Here is a 25286-nt window from a genome sequence, read left to right as displayed (position 1 = left end):
ATACCATAAATAGTAAATTATTACTTGTAATGAACACTGTTAAACTGTAGACTAAATTTTCCAACAAACCCTAATCTGAAAAGGCTTCTTACGTTAACCAAGTTGTCATTAAGGTTTCTTACTTTGGTTTTATTAGTAGTTCCTCTGATACTGGTTAACAGAGTACATAGAATTCTTTATCAAGAAACTTAAGAGATGCTAAAATTTATGTTAACTCACTCTTCAAATAAGATCTAGGAGAACCCTACTTCTGAAAGAAAATATTAAATATATTTTCCTGATCTGCCATTCAATTACTTGGGAACACTCAAACAGCCAGAGCCTTAAATCCATCTTCCTAGGATATACAGCCTGAGGTTCCACTAATTAATGAAGAAAAAAGTATTTAAAGTCTTAAACAACGTTAGGACTGCTTATCTTGGACTTACTGGAATTAGACAGTCTTAAGTACTTAATTTCTCATCTTGCTAACTATTGTAGCCATTGAGAAGCAAGACAGAACAGCACCCTGTGATAACAAATTTTTGAGTATTCTCTTATTCATCTCATTTGTAAGGTATTTGGTTCCACAAATTCATTATGCTTATTTTGATCTCTTTTTGCTTTGATTTCATTACCTTTCGTTGGAAACCCTATTCTTACCCTTACCTGGGATTCAAACTAAATCGGTGTTTTAAGATTCCATTCAAGCCCAACTCTTACCTTTAAACCTGAGAAAGATACAATATGGTGAAACAAAAAGCATGTGCTCTAGAGTTGGGCTCCCTTGGTTCAAACCCCAGCTCTACCACCACTAGCTGCATGACCTTGAGTACATTGCTAAGCACTGTGTGCCCCAGTTTCATCATTTGTAAAATAGAAATGCCCAGTAGGATTGCTGTGAGGATTAAATGAATTAGTATGTGCAGAGCACTTTGAACAGTGGCTGGGACAAACTAGTCACTCAATAAATGTTACCTTATTGTTGTAATTCTTTTTTTATAATCCTCTTTCTTTCTACACTTCTTTGAACAACTATAGACTCATAAGTCATAAGGACTTCAGGCCTTACAGGTTTACTTAGTTCCATCCCCCACAAAAACTGGTATCATTTCTAAAAAATTCTTAATATTTGGTCAACCATCCTCTTCCTGAAGCCCTGGTGGCACAGTAGTTAAGAGCTTGGCTGCTAAACAAAATGTTGGCAGTTTGCAGTTCAAATCTACCAGCTGCTCCTTAGAAACCCTATGAGATAGTTCTGCTGTATCCTATAGGGTCAATATAGGGTCACTATAAGTTAGAATCGACTCAATGGCAATGAGTTTTTTTTGTTGTTGTTGTTGTTTTTTGGTTTGGTTTATCCTTTTCCTAAATAATTATAGTAATGGAAAGTTTACTACAGTTCAGAAAGCACAGAAATACAGGCAATTCTAACAATTAGAAAGTTCTTCTATGTATGGTACTTAACTCTCTGCTCATTGATCTCTTACTTCCGTCCCCTGCACAACTTCAAAATAAACCTACACCCTCTTTCAAATGAAACCCCTTAAAATATTTTCAAGGAACTGTCTCCTTTTGCCTTCATTTTTCTTCCCATTTCTCCAGTCAAAACACTATAATTTCTCTTGATTGTCCATCACAAGATATGTTTTTTATATCTCCACCATCCTGTGGACCACCAGCAAATCCACTTCATTTTGTGAATGTCCCTCCAAATACAGGGCACAAAAAATGACACACAATATTCCAAACAGACTAGTAAAGAGGACAGTAGGACACTTGGCTAAGGAAAATTTTTAAGAACAGGCAAAAAATTACTAAATAAGAAAAAACTATAGCATTATATGAGAAATTAAGGTGATCTTTGATTCTGAGAGATTTGGCAAACAATAATCACTTTTATCATCCAATATACTTGGATAAGATTATAGAATCTCAGCCAGGCTGCTTCTCAGTTTGTACCCAGAAATACAATTTTTGGTGCCTTTTGATAGTCTGCTTATTTCTCATGCAAGTCCCTTTGGCTATGTTTTTTCTTCTTCAAGTCTTTCTTTGTCCAATCTTCTTTGCTTTCTCTCTGTATATCTGTCTTCTTCTTTCTTTCATCAGACAATAATTTAACACACACTCAGTGCCTACCAAGTGTCAGGCTCTGCTCTAGGCATGAGAAATTCAAAGGTAAATAGATCTGGCTCAATTTACAGGTTAAGGTAGGGAGGTAGACATATAAACAGATAACACATTGTGGAGATGCAGTGAGGTAGATACAGGTAAATGTGAGAGGACCAAGAATGAATACCTAACCGAAGGGGTCAGGAAACTATTCGAGGAGGAGGTAACACCTGATGAGGTCTCAAGTGAGTCTAAATAGTATTTCTCACACTATAACATGCATAAAAATCACTGGGAAATCTTGTTAAAAAGATTCTTATTCAGTAGATTGGAGTGAGATAGATGCATTTCTATCAAGCTCCCAGATGATGCACATGCGTTGAATCCCCAGACCTTTGTATGAGTAGCAAAAGACTTAAGGAATAACTGAGAAGTAAGTAAAGGATTGTTCTTGTTGTTAGGTGATGTCAAATTAATTTCAACTCATAACAACCTCATGTGACAGAACAGAACGCCTCTATAGGGTTTCCTAGGCTGAAATCTTTAAGGGAGCATACCTCCAGGTCTTTCTCCCACAGCGCAGCTGGGTGGGTTCAAACAGCCAACCTTTAGGTTAGCAGCAGAGTGCTTAACTGTTGCGCCACCAGTGCTCCTTAAGTAAAGGATGGGTGGATTGAATTACAAGTAGACTAGACAATATAAAGTAAATATAAATACAAACGTAAGAATCTCCTGAGTGTGTGTGAAAAAACTGAAGCAATTCAAGAGGTCATCAGTGTCTAAATTTGGGGCAAATGGGCAGATGGCATAATTTAAGGAGAAGGAAATTTATTGTATAGGTGATGGAGCATATCAAAGAACCTTTAAACACAGCAGTAATGTAATAACAACTGCAAATCAGATAAAAATATTTGGTGGTTTCATTGGTAGAACCACGAGTGTCTTAGGCAACGTTCTCTAGAGGAACAACACTAGTGAAGCATATACATATATATATATATACGTATATGCTGAGGATTTTTTTTTCCCCTCTAGGAAATGGCTCATGCAGTTGTGGAAGCTGGCAAGTCCCAAATCCATGGGTCAGGGATTGGGCTGGAGGCTTCTCTTTACTGAAGTGGTTGCAGGGGCTGACAAACCCAAAATCAGCAGGTCAGACAGAAGGCTGCTGGCTCGTGGGGCTGTAGGGGCTGCCAAATCCCCAAATCTGCAGGTCAGGTGGCAGGCTGCTGGCTCACATCCCAAGAACCAGAGTTCAGAGGATAACAAGTCAGATGCAGGACTGAGAGGGTGAGGTTTGTCAGAACCTCCACATATATTGGATGTAGGCCACACTCCCCAGGAAATCCCCCTTTGAACTGATTGGCTGCTCACAGCAGATCACTTCGTGGATGGTGATTACATCATATCTGCCAAACCACTGAGAATCATGGCCTAGCCAAGTTGACACATAAACTTAACCTTCACAAGGGGCAAGAAGATAACATGTGAGGCTACTTTAAATAAGCCTGCTAAAGATAATGACGAGAGTCTAAATCACGATAGTGACAACATTTTAGATCAAAGGGGGCTGATCTGAGAAATGTTTACGAAATAAAAAATTTTTATTCTATTTTCACTTAATAATTTAAAAATTAGGGAAGTTGTTTATTTCTTTACTTTTTTTGTAGGCGTGGTATCTATTCTTAATCTGGCACTTAGTAACACGTATTTTAACACCAGTTTCCACATTTTAAAACAGTGAAGAGTTGATCCAAATGAACTCTTTAAAACCTAAAATGTATAATTCTATAAACTAAATTAATCTCTTATTTAATCATTGAATCATAATATTTATTCTTAGCACTCATCACAATATCTGGAATATAAATACCATTATTTTTACACAAATAACACACAACTTCTGCATTTGTTTGCCAACCTCTCCCTCCCCTGTAAGGTATTTCTGTAAGCACACTATGCTAATTTTTTTTACAGCAACATGAAAAAAAATTTAGCATAGTGGCGCTGGTGAAAATACCTGACAAGGGGAGGGGGCGGTTGTTCAACAGACATAGAAGGCATGTGCTATTTGCATAAAAATATGGTATATACATTGTATGTCTAATTTTGAATCTACCTAGTCTACAGGTATTAAAACTTGAGACTTTCCAAATTCTCCCTCTTCATCACCCACCACATTCATTGCCAAGTCCAGTTGCTTGTACATATGCCCTAGTGGCAATTCCTTGGTTTATGCACTTATTATTTCGTAACTGCATTTCTGCAATAGCATTTTAGTTTTCTCTCTGGCTGCAATCTAATCCTCTTCCAAACACTATTTAAGAAACAGAAGAACTTGGGAGTCAGAAAGACCTGGGCTTGAATACCAAGTCCACTGCTTCTTGTCTATGTGATTGTCAGCAAGTTATTTAACCTCTCCAAACCTCAGTTTCCTTATCAGTAAATCATAGGGATGATATGAGGATTAAATGCGTATAAAGCACGTAGCACAGTGCCTATTACATAGTAAGAACTCAACTGTTGTTGTTAGTTGCCTTCTAGTCAATTCCGACTCATGGCTAGTCCATACGTGCAGAGTAGAGCTGCTCCATAGGGTTTTCAAGGCTATAACCTTTCAGAAGCAGATCTCCAGGCCCGTCTTCCGAGGTGTCTCTGGGTAGGTTCAAACCACCACCTTTTGGCTAGTAATCATGAACTTAACTGTTCACACCAGTTATGTTCTCCAAGAATTCAATAAATGCTACTTATTATTTTGAAAACCAAATTTCATAAAGACTTGAGCAGACACTTTCCAAAAGAGGAAAATGAAATGACTAGTAAAAAGAAAAAATTTTCTTCTTCATTAGCAAACAGAAAAATGCAAATTAACACTTCTATGAGTACCTGATTGGTAAAATTTAAGAACTTGTAAAGCAAGTGTTGTTGGAGACGTGGAGCTTCTCGTATGCTGCTGGTGGAACTATAAACTGATGAAACCAATTAGGAAAATATTTTGACATTATTTAGTAAAACTGGAGGTAAACCAAAACCAAAACCAAACTCGCTGCCATCTGACTCATAGTGACCTGATAGGACAGAGCAGAACTACCCCACAGGGTTTCCAAGGAGCGCCTGGAGGATTCAAACTGCCAACTTTTTGGTTAGCAGCCAATCTCTTAAACATTGCGCCACATACATAAAACCTCAGCAATTCCTTTCCTCAATATTTATCCTAGAAAAGCTCCTGCACATGTGCACTAGAATCTATGAGCAATAATGTTTATATTAACATATAAAGTAACATAGAAACAATCCACACGTTCATCAACAGTGGACTGGATAAGTAAATGTTGGTATATTCATAGAGTTTTATACAACCACTGTAATGAATAAACTACATGTATTACTCATGCATCAACATGGAAAAACCTCACACATAATTTTCATCTAAATAATGAGGTTATTAAGAATATATATTATTCAAAAGGGAGAAAATGCAGAAAAGAATTTCAAACTCTCATGGACTCCAGACTTCCTGGAGCCACGGAAGCTGGATGAACCCCTGAAACTACTGCCATGAAGTAATCTTTATGCCTTAAACCAAAAATATCCCCCGAAGTCTTCTTAAAACCAAAGAATAGTTTAGTTTAACTAGTAAAGAATGTCTGCCTTGAGCATTGTTCTCTTTCAAGATTTATTTAGATGAGATCAAACTGACAACAGCAACTAGAAAGATTAGATAGGAACCTTAGGAAACAGTAAGTTATGGGAATGGTTGTACAACTCGAATAATGTAATCAATGTCACTGAATTGTACATGTAGAAAATGTTGAATTGGTGTATGTTTGCTATGTATATTCTCAACAACAACAACAAAATAAGTAAAATGAAATTTAAAAAATATGCATTGTTTTTGTTAGTTACCAATGAGTCAATTCTGGCTCATGGCAAGCTCATGTGTGTCAGAGAAGAATTGTGGTCCACGGGGTTTGCAAGGCGGTGACCTTTCAGAAGTAGATTGTCAGGCCTATCTTCAGAGTTGCCTCTGGGTAGATCCAAACCACCAAACTTTTGGCTAGTAATTGTTTGTGCCACCCAGGGACTCCAAGAATATATAGATAGATAGATTATAAGTACATGGAGTTCAAGCATAAGCACAACTGAGCTTTACTGTTTAGAGATGCACACATACATGGAAAACCTACGAAGAAAAGCAAGGGGATGAGTATAACAAAAAGCAGGATAGTGGTTAGCGGTTACTTCTAATGGGGAAGGAAAAGGATCTGATCTGAAAAGGACACACGAGGGCTTCCTGGGAGTATATTCCCTGACGTGGGTGGTGGTGGTAGGAGTTTTACTTTATAATTATTCTTTAAATTCTACATGTGTATGTATATCTTCTAGGTGTATGACATATTTCATAATTTGAAGTAAACCTGATCATGTCATTCTATTTAAAATCTTTCAATAGCTCTCCACTGTGGAATAAAATCCAAACACATTAGCTTTGTCTAAAATGCCCTTATGATATGTCTCCTGTTCAGTTTCTTCTCTGCCACTCGCATTTATGCTCCATTCATAGTATCTGTTGCCCCCAAACAATCATGCTTTCTGAAGTAGACAAATGTTTTTACTCTGCACTGATTCCTCCTTTCTTCTAGCTAACTTCTCACTGTCCTTAACATTCAGCTAAAATACTACTTCATTTAGGAAGCCTTCCTTAATAAATACCCATCTCCACCCGTGTTAAATTCTCCCCTGCTGTGCTTCCTTTAGTCTACACAGTTCCTAGCACTTTATAAATACCATACCTCTTTAGAATATATCTACTCCTTTAATTACACATTTTATTGTAAGTACTGCACTCTTTAGACTGAAAGCTCCTTTAAGGCAGGGACTATGTCATCTACCCCAAAAGCTTCGCATGATAACTACATCACAGATTCTCAATAAATATTTACTTAATGGATAAATATTTACGTTAGGGTCAAGGTATTGTATTTTTTTTCTACATCACATAATGTGACACGTAACTCAAAGTATTAAGTTCAACCATATAAAACTGACCTTATTTTAGGTCAAAAGGGCTGGTTATTGGCAATTACATATGATTTACCCTTCATAATAAACACTCATTGAATACATTTTAATTAAGCACAGCATAGTGGTGATTGATATCTGCTTTCTCAATGTAATTGTAGGCAGACTGTAATAACCATGATACGAAATAACCGTAGAATTAATTTCAGTAGTCTTCAGCAATTAAAGGCTAGGCACTAATTCACAGGCAGGGCTTCGAACCACTTCATTTCAGTTTGAACCGCTGCTGAGAATTTGCATTTCCACCCCACGGAGACTGAATCAGAATCTACAGTTTAACAAGATCCCCAGGTGATTCTCACGTCTAATAAATTTTGAGAACCACCCCTCTCCTAGCAGCTCTCAGAACTGGTCCCTAACCAGCAGCTTCAGTATCAGCTGGGAACTTGTTAGAAATGCAGGTTCTCACCGGGGGTTCTGACTGGACCTAACAATTCGATGCCCTGCTCACAGGGCAACCCACCTACGCAGAGTTATATAAACCACTATATGAAATGAAATGAAAGAGATATATTGATCACCAGTTCAAAACAGCTTCATTTGGAGTCTTACAAGCACTCCTGTCATACCTTATTTCTCAAAGATGTTATTTAACAGATTATAACACATTCGTCTCTGCTGGAGTCTATTGATTATTGACTTCGATCTCTATGAAGCATCAAGAATTTGATTAAAAAAGATATTTTGTCTGTGTGTACTGATGTTTTCATAAAATAATAAGACGTTTTCAAAATTTTCCCAACAAAGGAAAGCAACTGGATCTATTTTTAATATTGTTTTGATTAAGCAAAAGAATTGGTAGACTAAAATGTCTATAAGTTGACCTTTATAAAACTGTGATGTGATTTCTTTTCCCTTATTTCTGAAGATTTAACTGTTAACTAATACACATAACACACGTACACTATTCTGAAAGGAATTAAGCATCATAATTTTACCCTGAGCCGATTTTCCTACTAGAGGACTAAATCAATAGAACACAGAATTATGTTACACATAATAAAAGCCACTTAAAAATACTGTTACTTAGTCACATGAAATTATTACTTAGTCATCTTACGTCTTACACAGGCTGGGATCACCTATGGCATCATACAACCCATCTGCGCATCTCAAGACCCCACAGTGCACCATCAATTAAACATCCTGTCCTACTGATTTTCACGTTCTTAGCTGACTTTTTTGAAATACTATTTCTTCAGGTCCATACCCTAAACCCAATGCAATATTAAAATCAGATACATAGATCATATATTTCTCACTAAGGAACATTTTTAAATTTGCAACTCACCACTGCTTGTATGGTTTCTCATCTACAGGAAATGGTTCTAATTCAACAGTTTCTTGCATGAGTTGCCATAACGAAGACTGGAGATGGTCCTGCTGTTGATGTTTCTCACACTAGCCTAAAACCAAAGTCAAAAGACAAGTGAGTTTGGTTTTAAATGAGAATTTCACCAGCATTTAGAAAACAAAAAGACATAAATCAAAGAAAACTGATGACAAAGGGGGGACGGGGTAAAACATCCTCAAAGTAGTTAATTCTGCTCGAAATTCATCACATGCACAAGAACTTTCCTGCTAACGCCAAAGCAGCTATTTTAAAATCTGAGCATAAACCCATTAGTAATTGTTATTTTGCTTGATATATTTGGTTTTATGATATAAAGCACCCCACCCTACTTCAACCGGGGCAGCACCACTATCACATATGTTTATGTACATATGTTTACATATTTTCCTTTTCATATAAAATTTCATTAGAACAATGACGATAAAAGGAAGAACAGAAGTTTGAAAACCTCTGAAGTCTGTGAAATAAAGTAAAACAATACTGAAGTTGAACTGAGGCTAGAAAGGGACCTGTATTTATTGTCTTCCTTAGTAGAACCTAGTTCCAAACCTGCTTTTCAACCTTTATCACCTGTTACTTCCCCGCATCACATTGGCCTGATTCTCCGGGGCTATGCCAGTTTCCAACGTTCCAATTCTATTGTAAAACCATAAATTCTAATTTCTGGCTTGGAAAGTACAGTCACCATACCCATGTTAAACCTCCAGTCTACTGCAAATATGAGTCTAGTTCCCGGGCAGGTACTTAAAACTGCTGCTAGGCATACCTTCGCCACCACCCTCCAGCCCCAGTCATCCCAATGTCGCCTCTATCATTTCCATGGAGGTGAATTTTCTTCTCTGACTTTCTATTGCACTTACTGCCAAACCACTAATATGATTCCTTAATCATATGCCATCTTTATTGTTATTTCAGTTTTTGTGTTATATCTTATCTCTCCAAATGACTGTAAGTTCCCCATTGTAGCACCTCTGGGTTACACTTTCCCAACTGCTTTCCCGCAGCACTTAACAAAGAACAATGTACAGAGGAGACATTCATTCAACTAATACTTACTGTGTCCCTAATATGTGACGGATGGAGTCCCTGGTAGTGCAAATGGGTACCAGCTTCTAACAGAAAGATTGGCGGTTTGAACCCACCACAGAAGAAAAACTAGAAGATCTGCTTCTAAAAAGTCATAGCCACAAAAACCCTACGGAAGGTAGTTCTACTCTGAAACACATGGGGTCACCATGAGTCACAACCGACTCCGTGGCAACTGGTTTGGTTTTGGTTCACTGTGTGCCAGACAGACACAGTCAGTCCCCAACAGAGATTCCAGCTTAGTGGAGGATACTAGTCCAGTTGCCATCCAGTTAAGTCTGAGACCCACGTGTCAGAGCAGGACTGTGCTTCACAGGGTTTTCAATGGCTGAATTTTCAGAAGTAGAATGCCAGGCCTTTCTTTTGAGGCATCTCTGGGTGGGCTCGAACCCCATTAACTATTTGTATCACCAAGTGACTCCAGCAAAAGACAGATAACTGAATAGGCAATTACTGTGATGTGTGCTAAGTGCTGTGGTGGAGAAAGTACAGACACTGATTAAACATTACCACGTAAACAGACGTAAGAGCCTGACCTCACTATCAATACTTTGATATCCTATTTTCAATGTAAAAGAAGGGGGCTATTACTTTAAAAAAAAAAAAAAAAAAAACCCATTGCCATCAAGTGGATTCCGACTCATAGGGACCCTATAGGACAGAGTAGAACTGCCCCATAGGGTTTCCAAGGAGCAGTTGGTTGATTTGAACTGCTGACCTTTTGGTTAGCAGCCATAGCTCTGATCCACTATGCTACCAAGGCTCCCATTTTCAGGAGGTACAGAGAACACCCAGGCAGGTTAACATCTACAAACCAGGAAGCAGTTTTACTTCTATAAAGACAAGTCACTAAGATGACCTTCTAATACTTTTAAGACATTGCTGTTGTTTTCTGCTTCTCGCCACAAAAATGTGGCAAAAATATCGTTTATTACGAAGTAGCCCACTCTGCAAATGCCTAAGTGCTCCGTAGAGGAGTTCTGTCTTAATCGGACACAGCACACCGGGCTTTAGAGCAGCTGTGGTTAGGGATGCTTCCGAGAAGCCGGAAGTCACTCTTTTTCCATTCAAACCTTTAATTCCCATTCCCAGGAACACTATCTCTATAATCGCATGATTTTTACATCTCACAGTCACCAGGGATAAGAACAGGGAGAAGTATTGTAGTGACTTGTTACGAATCCAAAACATCAATTAAACTACAAAATTCTTTACCAAAAATAAGTATAATTTTCAAGCCTACTTTTCAAACCTAAAATGCTTCTATTTAGGGATCGTTAATATCACCTGGGGTTTCCACTTAGCAGAGTCCCTACCAATATTCACAATAAGAACGGAAGCTTCCCACCACTAAATACAGAAAACAAAAAGTACCCCAAACATACAGATTTTTCATTTTCCCCTTCTTTGCCTTGATTTGTTTGAAAGATTAAATTTACTTGAACTGAAAAATCTGAGTCCAAAACCTTACAACTTTGCTATGAAAATATGTACAGATAGGTGAATTTCTGAAAACATGGGCTCCAATTTTAAATTGCATTTTCTCTTTCAAACAATCAATATGCAACATGATCTTTTATCTGAATCAGCACTATAGTGTCTCATCTCAGACTTATGTAATACAATAAATACATCTAATATGCTAAAGGATTATGTTCTCCTTTACAAATAACACTTTCTCTCCCAATAGTCTACAGGCTCAACTTTTTCCACGAGTCCTTGGTACCAGGTGTAATAGATGCATGTGTGGTGGAAAGAGAGGGGAGGCCTTCAGTAAGCCTGCAGCAAGCACAGCATCTTACTCCATTCCTGTCATTGCTGGACACTTTTGTGCCTGTCTTTTGCCTAAGGGCTGCAACGTCCAACCAAAAGCTTAAAAGAGAAGACAAGAGAAAATAGTAGGGGAAACTGAGGGAGAATTTTAAATGTCAATTTGTTTACTTCTTCTTCTAATTGAAGGAAGTATCTCTTGGTTTGAGTCCATTATTCTGATAAGCACCCAAGCAATCATTCGATTTGAATACACCAATTCTGCTAAAAGTCCTTTAGATACAAACAGAACCTAAAGCCAGGACTAAAGCAGGAAGGGAAGCATCTGCAAGCACGTTTAAACAACAAACAAAAAACCTATTTGTCTTTATCTTTTATCATCAGTAGAAAAAGGCTTTGTAACTAAGCTTAATATTCAAAGAAACACATGAAGCCAAAGTAAAACTTAAAAAAAAAGAAATATATATATATATGCCTTTAAACATGGTAGTCTTTTTCAATTTATTTAGGTTAAGCAGATTGCTTTTGCTTATAATGTTCTTATAGGATATACTGACAAGGGAAATTCTATGAATTTTTCTGTCAATATAAAACATATATACATATTATAGTATCCTTGATCAACTCTCAGTTCATTCTAACCTTGAAAAACATCGGCCATGTACTACGAAATCATTAAACACTAATAGCTACAGACGTACCAGACAATGACAGCGAAAACACACTCGGTCCCTCTGGGATCTATTCATAAACATCCCTTTCCAGCATGGCAAACACACTCCTCCCAACAGCAGATGCCGTTGTGGGGCGAGCAAGCAGGAAGCTGGAGGCAGCTGATTTTTCCACTCTACATGTAATTTCTTACTGCCTCATCACCAGGAATCTTTTTACAGAAACTGCGGAGATTTTTGTAAGCTCAGGAGCCCGTCACATTAAAGGTACTTTGCTACAACAGAAGGGAGTGATATGCAAATAAGGAAGCATACAGATTCTTTAATATCTAAGGTGATACTACCTTTGTCAACTGATTTTCTAGCCCTATGGTAGGGAAAAGAAAAACCAGCTTGCTCCATGTGATACAATAAACTAATCCCATACTTGCTGTCAATTTTAGGAGTAAGATCAAGGTAGAGAGGGGAATACATAACAGAAGCAGCAAACCTGCTATAGCCCTGAACTGTACAGCCCCTAAAATCCAATGGTTCCAAAGCGAATTGGAAGCTTGTGAGCTCCTTTGTGAGCATCACGATATTGACATATAAGCTCACCCACCTAAGGCAGAAAATTTGCAGAAGCTTCTCTCAGGAGAATAGTCATTCCTGCAACCATTTTAAATGTGTTATCAGCATTCTAGGAGACTTTCCTGGATCCAGCAACCAGCAGATTAGGGATGGAGGCAGAAATTGGACCTTGAACTAGCAATGTGTGATACATTTATACCCATTTTCCTTCTATCTGTATTTACACTCATTTTCCTGCCCCATATGACTTAGCCTGCCTCTTCCCAGTGCGTTCATGAAAGTTATAGTCAGCACGCAGATGCGGGCAGGTCTGCTGTAAGACACTGCGAGGCTCTGCAGCAAAGACGGTCCATGTAAACAACCTTGTGACTGCTTCAGAGAAGATTGCGTGGGATAAGCCATTCTTTCCTGTGGCTAAATTTCAGTGCCCTGGGAAGTTTTTTCCTTTAAGGGGGTGAAAGCAGTGACTGACCCTTGATTTAACTGTAGGAATGAAAAGAAAGAAAGAAATATATATGTACATACATGTTTTAAATATCTGATTTACTTGAAGATTCCCCTGTAAGTCACACTTTTCTTGCTGTGTGCACAGATTCTGATATATTGCCCTGCTCATTTTTAACAGTATATCTTTTTTTTTTTTTTTTACTTTGCAAAAGGAGCTCTGACATTTCTAAGGGACACAGTATCCCAGCATAGAATACCTGGGAACCTTGCCATTAAATTAAAAAAAAAAAAAAATGGTGCCTGCTGTGACTAGCGGATCACTTTCTTAAAGGGACCCTTTACCTATGTGACTGCGGTGACAATTTTTCTTCTTAACTCTAATCTGATCCCTCTTCTGTGTTCTCTCCCCAGCCCAAATTTAGCCTAGAGTCTCTTTGCAAGAGTAATGCCGTTAGTTTTGCAGCTAAAAATATATAAATATCATTCCCTACTAAAATGTGTAAATATGTCCCATAATTTTTTTTATTTAAGTTTATTTATTTAAGTTACACATCTCAGGAAATAAAATAAATGCATACTTAAGGGCATTAATTTTAATTTCCTATGGAACCCATATCATTTCTCAGAAACGGGACTGAGGTCAGCACTTCTAACAAGCACAGATGCATTCGCTCTCTCTCTGTCTCTCCTTCTGTAGCTCTGCATTGGTCTAAAACCGCTGGTCACAATAAGAATGCTCCCTCCCACCCTCTGCCACCCCTCACTCCAAACAGAGAGGTTGCAACACGCCCAAGCCTGGAGAAAGATGCTCCGCACTGTGGCAAAGGCTGGTGGCTTCTTGCCTCGGCGGTAGTTCACTTCATTAACCTGCTTTCCACCCCATCTCCCCCCTCCCACCACTCGCTCTCCTGCTCCACCAGGAGCCATCAATAGCCATCACCCCACCCTCCAGAAACAGTTTAGAACCCGGAATGAGCAAAGAGCCACCTACCATTCCGTGCCTGAGAACTACGATCCTGATCCGGCAGTGTTTGCCCCCAAAATCCTCCCTACTTGACTTTCATTAACCACATTCCAAACTGCAATTAGGAAGAGAGTCTTTGGAGGTGGGGAGATTGCTTAAAATTAATGATGGATAGGTAATTTACAAGAAAATTCAATCTTAAAGTCACTCAAAGCCCCTAGAAATTGAGGGGTGAGGAAGAAAAAGGAAAACTGTAAAAACGTAAAAAGAAAAGAAAAAGGTAAGCATATAACAAGCACCATCCACCCCCATAAAAACAAAAAGAGAAAGGGAGGCTTTAAAGAAGAAGAGTGCCTTGCTGAATCACCCTCTTTCACTGCCTGGAAACCATTGTGCAGCGTGATGCTGCCTGTACCATTGTGAAACCTACCAGAGGAGACCGACAGAGGGCTTGGGGAATGGGGTTGCTATGGCAACTAAAAGGAGCACACATGACGTCAAAGCCCAGCGAGGTCTAGGGAGGGGAAGAAGGGGAAAATGGAAAGAGGAAAAAGTCTCCGTGTGGCTACAGATACTGTGTTTTCTGGTGAAACGAGGAGCAGGCAAAATGTGAAGGAATAGAGCTCGTGGGCAGCCAATGTCAGCAAGGCAACTACGATATCACGGATCCAGTTTGCACAACCCGGGAAAATAATCCCCTCTGTGTCGTTCTGGCCGTTTGCACAGCGGTACTGAGGAATAAATACAGGCAAACCAAAACACCCCTGGAAATGCGTTCAACCTGTTTTTCAACTATCTCAGCTATTTACAAACCGCACGGAGAGACATAGGCTATGTCTAAATGTCAAGACAAGCAAAAGACTGTAATAACCTCAAAGGAGAAGTGAGCGTTTGAGTCCTTCCTGCACCCCGGAGGTCATTTGCACAGCTCTATTCCTCTTCTCTGTTTCCTTGTTTTACATAAAATTCCTGAATACCCGCTAAATCAAAGCTCAACAAACTAATTCTCAGATTGCAATTTGGACGTAAAAAGAAAATATTGATAATTTTAGTTAACAAATTGGGGTTCTTTTTAATTTTTTAATTGCGGATAATTCTCTGGAAAACTGATGCAAGTTCCATTATTACTATTTGAGGGTAATATCTCAATTTTATTTAATGAATTTGCCCTGTTTTTTGGTTGTTAGAGGATTTCTTTAAAATACCCATGCAGTTTTAATATCCACAAATAATAGCTTCTTGGAATAAAAGCGGTGACTACTTTCCCTATTTAAACAAAAAATGAGTTTATCAAATTTTTCTGACTTTTTTAAAAATATTTTTTACACAATGAAAATTTTCAATGCATATTTTTGTCACTATATTCTGTTGTCCTTAATGATTGTGAATTATCAAAATTACACATTTTTGAAAGTGAATTAAAAGTATCAAATAATTTTAATTTTTCTATTGAGTCATTTGGCAAAAAATATTTATAAAACCAAATCCACCCTGACTATAACTCTTAGAAGAGTTAAAACCATGAAATGGATAATGTAATGTCCCAAAGGTTGCATTTACAAAGGAAAGGAAAGCTTCTTGCTTGGAGAACAAGAAATATTCCTGAACAACTTCAGAGCTGGGAACAGAGTACACGCATCTCATTAAATCTATAAACCAGTGCAAAAAAAAAAAAAAAAAAACAGTGCAAGGGGATACTAAATACAGCCCCATACTTTTGAAAGTAAGAGGTTACTTTTATTTATTCATTTAAAACTCTTCTTTCAAAGACTTATCATTGATAATATTTATAGAACTCTGGCCAGGCTTCTAGACTAAATAAGTTTTATTGGAAAACACTTCGAAAAAAGTTTGAGGCAGTTAAGGTGTTTTACACCCCAACACAAAGTTCAGGTATGTAATATCATAAGAGAAGTTACCTGCTTTAATATTGGCTATCTCAAAGTTTAACATGTCATAATATTTCAGAAATTAAAAAGCTTTGTTGATAGCTAGTAAAAAAGAGTTGTATAACCTCGGTAATTACAATTAACCATAAATATTTACTGGTCACCTACCAACTATAAGGAGCCCTGGTAGCACAGTGATTAAGAGCTTGGCTGGTAACCAAAAGTTTGGTAGTTCGAATCCACCAGCCACTCTTTGGAAATCCTATGGGTCAGCTCTACTCCATCCACAGGGTCAGTATGAGTCAGAATTGGCAATGGGGTTACCATGTGAAAGACTATACACTATGCTCCTGGAAGAGGGAACTGTCAAGGAAGACAATGAGAAATAAAAAGGCTAAGGAACAGACTGATATGAAATAGTATATATTCATATTCATAAGGTCATAATAACATAAATACAGCATAAGCCCATTGCCTTCCAGGTGATAGTGACCCTATTGGACACAGTAGAACTGTCCCACGGGGTTTCGAAGGAGCGGCTGGTGGATTCGAACTGCTGACCTTTTGGTTAGCAGCCAAGTTCTTAACCACTGTGCCACCAGGGCTCCTAAATACAGTATGGTAAATGCCAAATGAAAGGAAGCAGATACTCTTGTGGGAGTTTGTACAGTGAGTGCAACTACCTGTGCATGAGCACAGTGCTTGGCAAACACAGTAATCCTACTCAGTAACTGTTCTTTTTCTTTTATTTCTAATTTAAAAAATACATATTTTTCTTTTGATCTCTCAGACATATTCAGTTGGACTGAAAATGGCTATAGAGAAGATGATTAGGGTCATCTTACCAAGGGTCTTAAATAAGGAGTTTGGTTTTATCCAATAGTGAATTACAACAGTTTAGGTAATTTAAATAAATAAATAAATGGCGTGTGTTACATGACCAAATTTTAAGAAATTAATTTTCCTACAGCATGTAGAATAGACCTAAAATACTATTTTAATCATCTAAATATTACTGAAATGAGAATTAAAGCCCTAAATAGTAAAACCCACTCCAAAATCTGTAAGCAAGGTTGGCGCCTATCTCTCTTTGTAACTAATGTCATCATGATTTTAACTATTCACAGTTGGCATTCTACTTTCTCCTTTTCTGTAACAGAATATTTTCCTTTACAGAACTACCCTGGTCCCACTGGTGGAACTGCCTATCGTTAAGGATAGCCCATCCCTCTGTTTAAGGGTTAGCTAAATAAACATGAGGGGGTGGGGAAACTAGACTAAACAACCAGACTTGAAATAATGAAAATATTCACACATTGTGAAGAATGTACCCAATGTCACTGAAAAATTTGCGTAGAAATTGTTAAGTGGGAACCTAAACTGCTCTTCAAACCTTCACCAAAAACACAACAAAATATTATTTAAAAGTAAATAAATAAATAGCAAAAAAGAAATAGCTACCTAACCAAGCAAAGAGCCCTCCCTAGTGGCCCAACAGTTAAGGGCTTGGTTTCTAACTAAGGTTGGTGATTCAAACCCACCCCACAGCTCTGTGGGAGAAACACCTGGTGATCTGCTTGCAGAAAGACTACAACCAAGAAAACCCTATAGGTGGTTCTTATCTACCACATGGAATTAGAATTGACTTGACAGCATCTAACAACACATAACCAAGTAGAGTCAATCAGAATCTTTGTAGGGGGTGGTGGGGAAGGACTGCAATATGGGCACTGGGAGAAAGAGATGTTCTGTTTACAACATTGCTAACTGTAAGATAGAACAATTTTAAAGCTTTTGGAGACTATCTTTGCCACCATACTGAGAGAACCCACCCAAGGATGAAATAAATCCAAACAAAAATAATGAGTCAAGAAAAAAAGGGACAGAATATTGACACCGTTTTTTGAATTTCTGATTCTCACCTTGCCTAAAGCCAGTCCCAACCCTTGCATTTCTCAGGTTACATAATCTAATCCAATTCATTTTTTGCTTAAACATCTTTGAGGGGGGTTTCTGCCTATTGCAATCAAGTATTCCTGATTAATATACCATTCTATATTAGGTTTGGAACTACCATGCTTGTGAGAATAAGTAGCTTCTTCCAAATGAAGGAACTTCTTTCACACAGAAAAGATGCAACACAACACGTGTAAACTAAGCAGCCATTACGACACTGAAACACATCGTAAAACTGCATGGGACCATGTAAGGCTTTGTTATTGCTGTTGTTGCTATTTTTTGTTTGTTTGTTTTCAGGAAGAAATCAAGTAAAAGAAAGACCTGGGTGAGTTTTCTCTAAGTCTAGTTCATTGGACAAGTTTTTTGGATGTCTCGTTGTTCTCGTTTCAAATTCTATAAGAATTAGTTGATTAATCTTAGTCTTGATAGTGGGACTACATACAGAGACAACTATGTCTCATGCAGGAATATGCATGATTTGCCAAACAACTTTATAACACAGTGTAGTTGGCATTCTGGTCTTTAAGTTATTTTATTCTAAGTGTGGATATCAAAAGTCAATTCCCAATACCTAGATACCAGTGATGAAAAAATGAACTTTAACTCTTACCGCACATTGTAAACACAAAAATTAATTCAAGATGAATTGTACAACTAAACATAAAAGGTAAAATCTATAAAGCTATTAGAATAAAATTAGAAGAAATATATAAAATAAATTAGGAGAAATAACATCTTTCTGACCTTAGAGAAGGCAGTTTTATTAAGATACAAACAGTACTCACCATAACAGGAAAAAAAAAAAAAAAAGCTTCATCAAAATTAAAAACTTCCACTTATCCAAAGACACCATTAAGAAAATGAATTGGCAAGCCAGAGACTAGAAGAAAGTACTCTTGATACACATATCTGAGAAAAGACTTCAGTCTAGAGTATATACCAATCTCCTGTAACTCGATAATAATAAAAAACAGCATTTTTAAAATAGGTGAAAGACTTAATAGAGAGATGTATAACTGATCAATAAGCATATGAAAAAGTATTCAACATCATTAGTCGTCAGAAGAATGCAAATTATAACCACAATGAAATATCACTTAATACCCACCAAAATGGCTAAAACAAAGGACTGAGAACACCAACTAATGGCAAGGATATTCAGCAACCAGAACTCTCCTGCATTAGTGGTGGAAGTGAAAAATGAAAACAGTACTTTGGGGAATGGTTTTGCAGTTTTTATAAATGATAAACATACAACTACAATACTAAAAAAAAAAAAAAAAACCCAGTGCCGTCAAGTCGATTCAGACTCATAGCTACCTATAGGACAGAGTAGAACTGCTCCATAGAGTTTCCAAGGAGCGCCTGGTGGATCTGAACTGCCGACCCATTGGTTAGGAGCTGTAGCACTTAACCACCACATCACTAGGGTTTTATGACTCAACAATTCTACTCATAGGTATTCACCCAAGAGAATAGAAACACATCCCCACAAAAAAGTGTACATAAAAAGTTTATAATGGTTTTATTTATCCTAGGCAAACACTGGAAGCAACTTGTCTATCTAAAAGAGAATGGATAAACAAATTACAAATTGTAGTATATTCCTCCAATGGAATACTATTCAATAATAAAAAAGAATGAACTGCTGAAACATGCAACAGTATAGATGAATCTCAAAAACATTATGCTGAGTAAAAAACCAGATAAAAAAAGAATATATGTATGTGTGTGTATATATATGTATGTGTGTATGAGTAAAAAAATAAATAAATAAAATATGAATCTGTATATATATATATGAATCCATATATACATAAGTCCATATATATATGAATCTGTTTATATGAATTTCTAGAGCAGACAAAATTAATATATGTGGTGATGTAATTCAGAACTATAGTTGCCTAGTGTGGGGATGAATGGTTGAGGCTGGCTTGGGGCAAGAGAAGACCTTCTGGAGTGATAAAAATGTTCCACCTCTTAATAGAGGTCTGAGTTATCCTCAAAGTGTAACTCGTAATATCAGTGCATTTTACTGTATGTTAAACAAATCTCTGTTAACTAAAAAAAAAAAAAAAGTTTTTAATCAATTACCAAGAAGAAAACTGCTGAGTGAGCCAATAAATTAGACTTCGTAAACCTGCAAATCTGGTCCATACAACGAACCTTGATTTGACAGAGCTAAGCAGATCCAGCAGTACAGAAGACCAGACTCAGGGTTGCCAGAATCTTAAAAGACCCAACAAACTCTCTGAAATGAGGCAGACAATTGATGGAGGTTTACATAACAAACAAGAGATGTAAATTCAGACATTCAAAAACAGTTATCACCAGAGAAGTGCTGTAATAACAAACTCCTGGGTTCAGCTATGTTGTTGTTAGCTGCCATTGCAACCCCAGGCACTACGGAACAAAATGCTGGCCAAGGCCTGACCTGTTCCCATGATCAGACCATTGTGATCCACAGGATTTTCATTGGCTGGTTTTTGGAAGTAGATCATCAGGTCTTTCTTCCTAGTCCATCTTAGTCTGGAAGCTCTACTACAGCCTGTCCAGTATCACTGCAGCACACTAGCCCCCAATGACAGATGGTTCGTGGCTGCCCATGAGGTGCATTGGCAGGGAATCGAAGTGGGTCTCCCACACCGGGGGCAAGCGTTCTGTCAGTGAACCACCACTGCCCTCGCTGCTTTACCTATGTTGTTGTTGTTTGTTGTTGTTAAGTGTCACCAAGTCAGTTCCAACTCATAGTGACCCTTTGAACAATAGAACAAAACACTGCCTGGTCCTGTGCTATTCCCAAAATCTTTGCTATGTTTGAGCCCATTGTTGCAGCCACTGTGTCAATCCATCTACTGAGGGCCTTCTTTCTCTCTGACCCTCTGTGTTACCAGGCATTGTGTCCTTCTCCAGGGACTAGACCCTCCTAAAAACATGTCCAAAGTATGTGAGATGTTTATTCGCCAGCCTCACTTCTAAGTAGTATTCTGGCTGTACTTTTTCCAAGACAGATTTGTTCATTCTTCTGACAGTCCATTATATATTCAACATTTTTTGCCAACATCGTAATTCAAAAAATCAATTCTTCTTTGGTCTTCCTTATTCATTGTCCAGGTTAGCATGCATATGATTCAGTGGAAAATACCATGGCTTGGGTCAGGCCCACCTTAATCCTCAAAGTGACATCTTTGCTTTTTAACACTTTAAAGAGGTCTTTTGTAGCAGATTTGCCCAATGAAATATGTCTTTTGATTTTTTTGACTGCTGCTGCCACAGGTGTTGATTGTACATTCAAGTAAAATGAAATCCTTGATAATGTGAATCTTCTCTCCATTTATCCTGATATTGCTTATTGATTCATTTGTGAGGATTTTCATTTCCTTTACGTTAAGTTGTAATCCATACTGAAGACTGTAGTCTGTGATCTTTACCAGTAAGTGTTTCTTCTTCACTTTCAGCAAGCAAGGTTGTGCCGTCTGCATATCTCAGGTTGTTAATGAGTCTTCCTCCAACCCTGATGCCATGTTCTTCTTCATATAGTCCAGCTTCTTGAACTAGTTGCTCAGCATACACATTGAATAAGTATGGTGAAAGGATACAACCCTGACACACACTTTTCCTGATTTTAAACCATGCAGTATCCCCTTGTTCTATTCTGGTGACTCCCTCTTGGTCTATGATCCTTATGAGCACAATTAACTGTCCTGAAATTCCCATTCTTCACAATGTTATCTTTAATTTGCTATGATCCACACAGTGGAACACCTTTATATAGTCAATAAAATGCAGGTAAACCTCTTTCTGATATTTTCTCCTTTCAGCCAAGATCTATCTGACATCAGCAATGATATTTCTCCTTCCACATGTTTGTCTGAATCTGGCTTGAATTACTGGCAGCCTCTTGTTGAATTATCTTCAGCAAAATTTTACTTGTGCGTGATATTAATGATACTGTTGAATAATTTCCACATTCTGTTGGATCACCTATCTTTGGAATGAGAACAAATATGGATCTTTTCCAATTGGTTGGCCGGGTAGTTGTTTTCCAAATTTCTTGTCATGGATGAGTGATTGCTTCCAACATTGCATCCCTTTGTTGAAACATCTCAATTGGTATTCCATCAACTCCTGGAGCCTTGTTTTCCCCCAGTGCCTTCAATACCATGGGCAAGTTGAACTTCTTCTTTCGATACCATGGGTTTTGATCATATTTTACCCCCTGAAATTATTGAACGTTGACTAATTCTTTTTGGTACAGTGACTCTGTGTATTCCTTTAATCTGCTTTTGATGTTTCTTGTGTCATTCAATTTTCTGCCCATTGTTGTTACTATTAGGTGCCATTGAGTCAGTTCTGGCTCATAGCGACCATTTTTAATGAAAACATTGTTGGCCTTGCAAAATTCTATCATGTGCTCTCCAGCATTTTGTCTGTCACCAAGGCCGTATTTTCCGATTATGGATCCTTCTTCTATGTTTCCAACTTCCACATTCCAATCACCAGTAATTATCAGTGAATCTTGATTGCATGTTCGATCAATTTCAGACTGCAGAAGTTGGTAAAAATCTTCAATTTCTTCATCTTTGGCCGTAGTGGTTGGTGTGTAAATTTGAATAATAGTCATATTAACTGGTCTTCCTTGTAGGCATATGGATATTACCCTATCACTGACAGCATTATACTTCAGGAGAGATCTTGAAATGTTCTTTTTGATGATGAATGCAAAGTCATTCATCTTCAAGTTGTAATTTGCGGCATAGCAGACCATGTGATTGTCGGATTCAAAATGGCCAATACCAGTGCATTTCAGCTCGCTAATGCCTAAGATATCAATCTTCAAGCATTCCATTTCATTTCTGACAATTTCCAAATTTCCTAGACTCATACATCGTACATTCCAGGTTCCAATTATTAGTGGATGTTTGCAGCTGTTTCTTCTCATTTTGAGTAGTGCCACATCAGCAAATGAAGGTCCCCAAAGCTTTACTGCATCCATGTCACTAAGGTTTGAGGAGGCAACTCTTCCCCAGTCGTATTTTGAGTGCCTTCCAATCTTAGGGTTGCATCTTCCAGCACTATACTAGTCAATGTTCTGCTGTGGTTCATGAGGTTTTCACTGGCCAGTTTTTTAAAAGTAGATGGCTAGGTCCTTTTTCCTAGCGTGTCTTAGGCTGGAAGCTCCACTGCAACCTGTCCACATGGGTGATCCTCCCAGTGTTTGAAATGACAGGGCATAGCTTCCAGCATCACAGCAACATGCAAGCCATGACAAACTGACAGGTTTATCTATAGAGACTATAATTCAATGTCAGGACTGCAGTCTCTGAAGGAAATGGAGATGCTGAAGAATTGGCCTTCCAAACAGTAAATGGCAAGGAAACAAAGAGGAATAGTCAGTGGAATTGGGGTAAACCCACTGCCATCAAGTCGATTCCGACTCATAGCGACCCTATAGGACAGAGTAGAACTGCCCGATAGAGTTTCCAAGGAGCATCTGGCAGATTCGAACTGCCGACTTCTTGGTTAGCAGCCATAGCACTTAACCACTATGCCACCAGGGTTTCCAAATAAACCTGTTGCCGTCAATTCTGACTCATAGCAACCCTGCAGGACAGAGAAGAACTGCCCCATAGAGTTTCCAAGGAATGCCTGGTGGATTCAAACTGCCAATCTTTTGGTTAGCAGCCGTAGCACTTAACCACTATGCACCAGGGTTTCGGAAGTGGGGTACCAAGTGTTAAGTGGCGGGAGGAGTAGTAGTAGTGTCCGAACCTGTCTAACTTCATGGTGGATAATGACCAGGTCCATCCCAAAGCTGATTCCCATCAGGTGGAAGTCAGACGTACCTCCACTTTCCAAACTTTTTTCACCAATTCTGACCCTAGCCATCCCTCCCACAATGCTCTACTTCTCTTCTGGGTTCAATAATCTGTTGCAGTGACCACACAAAACTCAGAGACTGTACCTACAGTTAAGTGGTTCATTAAGAAATAGGGTACAACTGGGTATTGGGATCAACAGGCTACAACTCAGGATCAGGACCAGGAAGCAACCAGGCAAAGTCTCCCTTCTTCAGTGCAGGATAGCTCCCTCTGCTGTGCAGGTCACTCTCTCTCTCTCTTTCTCTCAGGACAGGCCTCATCTCGAACCCCTGAGAACAAGCTCCTCTTGGCCCCTGAGAACAAGCTCCTCTTGGCCCCTGAGAACAGGCTCCTTTGGCCCCCTGAGGACAGGCTCCTCCCAGCCCCACCAGTCAGGCTCCTCTAGATCCCCTCAGGATAGGCTTCTCTTGGTTCTGCAGTCTGTCACTGCTGGCTCTGCCACTAGGCCCCTTCTGGGCCTGTCATTGTCTTCAGTTTTACAGCCCTTTTAGGAGGTTCCTTGCCTCCTCTCTGTCTCTACTTCTTTCTCTTTGTTCCTTCTGCTTCTTTCTGCTATTTCTCTTCCTGCTTCTTTCTGTCTCTAAAAAACCTCTGTGGGGCTGGCTGTTTAAGTACACGAACCAAAAAAATGCTTTGCCGTGGAGTCAATTCCTACTCATAGAGTCCCTAACGCCTTGTCAGTTTCAAGGCACAGCCCCTCCCAATGGGCAAACTGACCAATCCCCTCTTGGTAGGCCATAAACACTTCATTTGCATAATAGGATACAACTCACTTCATTTGCATAATATATTGGCCAGTCCCTGGAAGGTGCATACGAATCACAGGGCAGGTTGCAGACCAAGACCAGACAGAAAGTATCAAACCACGTTGTTAACAATTTACCTCAGAAATGTCAAACAACCTGGTAAAAGTAACAGACCCTCTGGGGTAGAAAACTAGGGGAAAGGTAACCAACTCCTCCGGGTTAGGGAAAAATCTCTCAAGCTGTTTTTCCAAAGAACCAAAACAAAAGTCCACATAAAGAAGTTAGTTTCACCATACCAAGTAAGAATTCAGTTTCTGAATCCAAGTCTCAAGTGCATTAATGAAACTAGTAATAAAATGATTATTCCCCAAAGGTCACTTGTCAAAATTGGTCCAAGAGTAGTGTGACCAACTTGTCCCATTTGCCCCAGGCTTCCTGGGTTTTAGCACTGAAAATTCCATGTTCTAGGACACCATTCAGTCCTAGGCAAACTGGAACAGTTGGTTGCCCTATCCAGATTCTAGGATGGTGTTAAACTGTCAGATGACAGTTAAGAGGTCCTCAATGTGAAGAGCTTTGCAAGAGAAAGAAGTCAGATAGCTCTTTCTAACAGTAGTGGCATTAAAGAGGAAACCCTGGTGGCATAGTGCTTAAGTGCAGTTCAAATCCACCGGGTGAAACTTTTAAACTCAATGGGGTAGCTATGAGTCAGAATCCACTTGACAGCAACAGGTTTGGTTTGTTTTTGGTCACTAAAAAGGAGCATCATCTA

At 38.6% G+C, this 25286-nt stretch overlaps 2 protein-coding genes across 2 annotated transcripts in view; one reads left to right on the top strand and one right to left on the bottom strand.

Annotated features, from left to right (window-relative positions):
- Positions 1-14417, bottom strand: part of MAPK10 (mitogen-activated protein kinase 10) — a 375739-nt gene extending 361322 nt beyond the window's left edge. The window contains exons 1-2 of the mRNA XM_049885817.1: positions 14063-14417; positions 8465-8579 (exon numbers count right to left, since the gene is read on the bottom strand). The gene's annotated coding sequence lies outside the window, so the exon portion shown is untranslated. The remainder of the gene's footprint in view (positions 1-8464; positions 8580-14062) is intronic.
- The window catches only part of PTPN13 (protein tyrosine phosphatase non-receptor type 13), a 1019774-nt gene that overhangs the window by 426983 nt on the left and 567505 nt on the right, over positions 1-25286 (top strand). The gene's annotated exons all lie outside the window — the stretch shown is intronic.

Source organism: Elephas maximus, chromosome 5 (assembly GCF_024166365.1).
Source record: "Elephas maximus indicus isolate mEleMax1 chromosome 5, mEleMax1 primary haplotype, whole genome shotgun sequence".
Lineage (NCBI taxonomy): Eukaryota > Metazoa > Chordata > Mammalia > Proboscidea > Elephantidae > Elephas > Elephas maximus.
The sequence above is the reverse complement of the archived record's forward strand: the minus strand, read 5'-3'. Positions and strand labels throughout refer to the sequence as shown.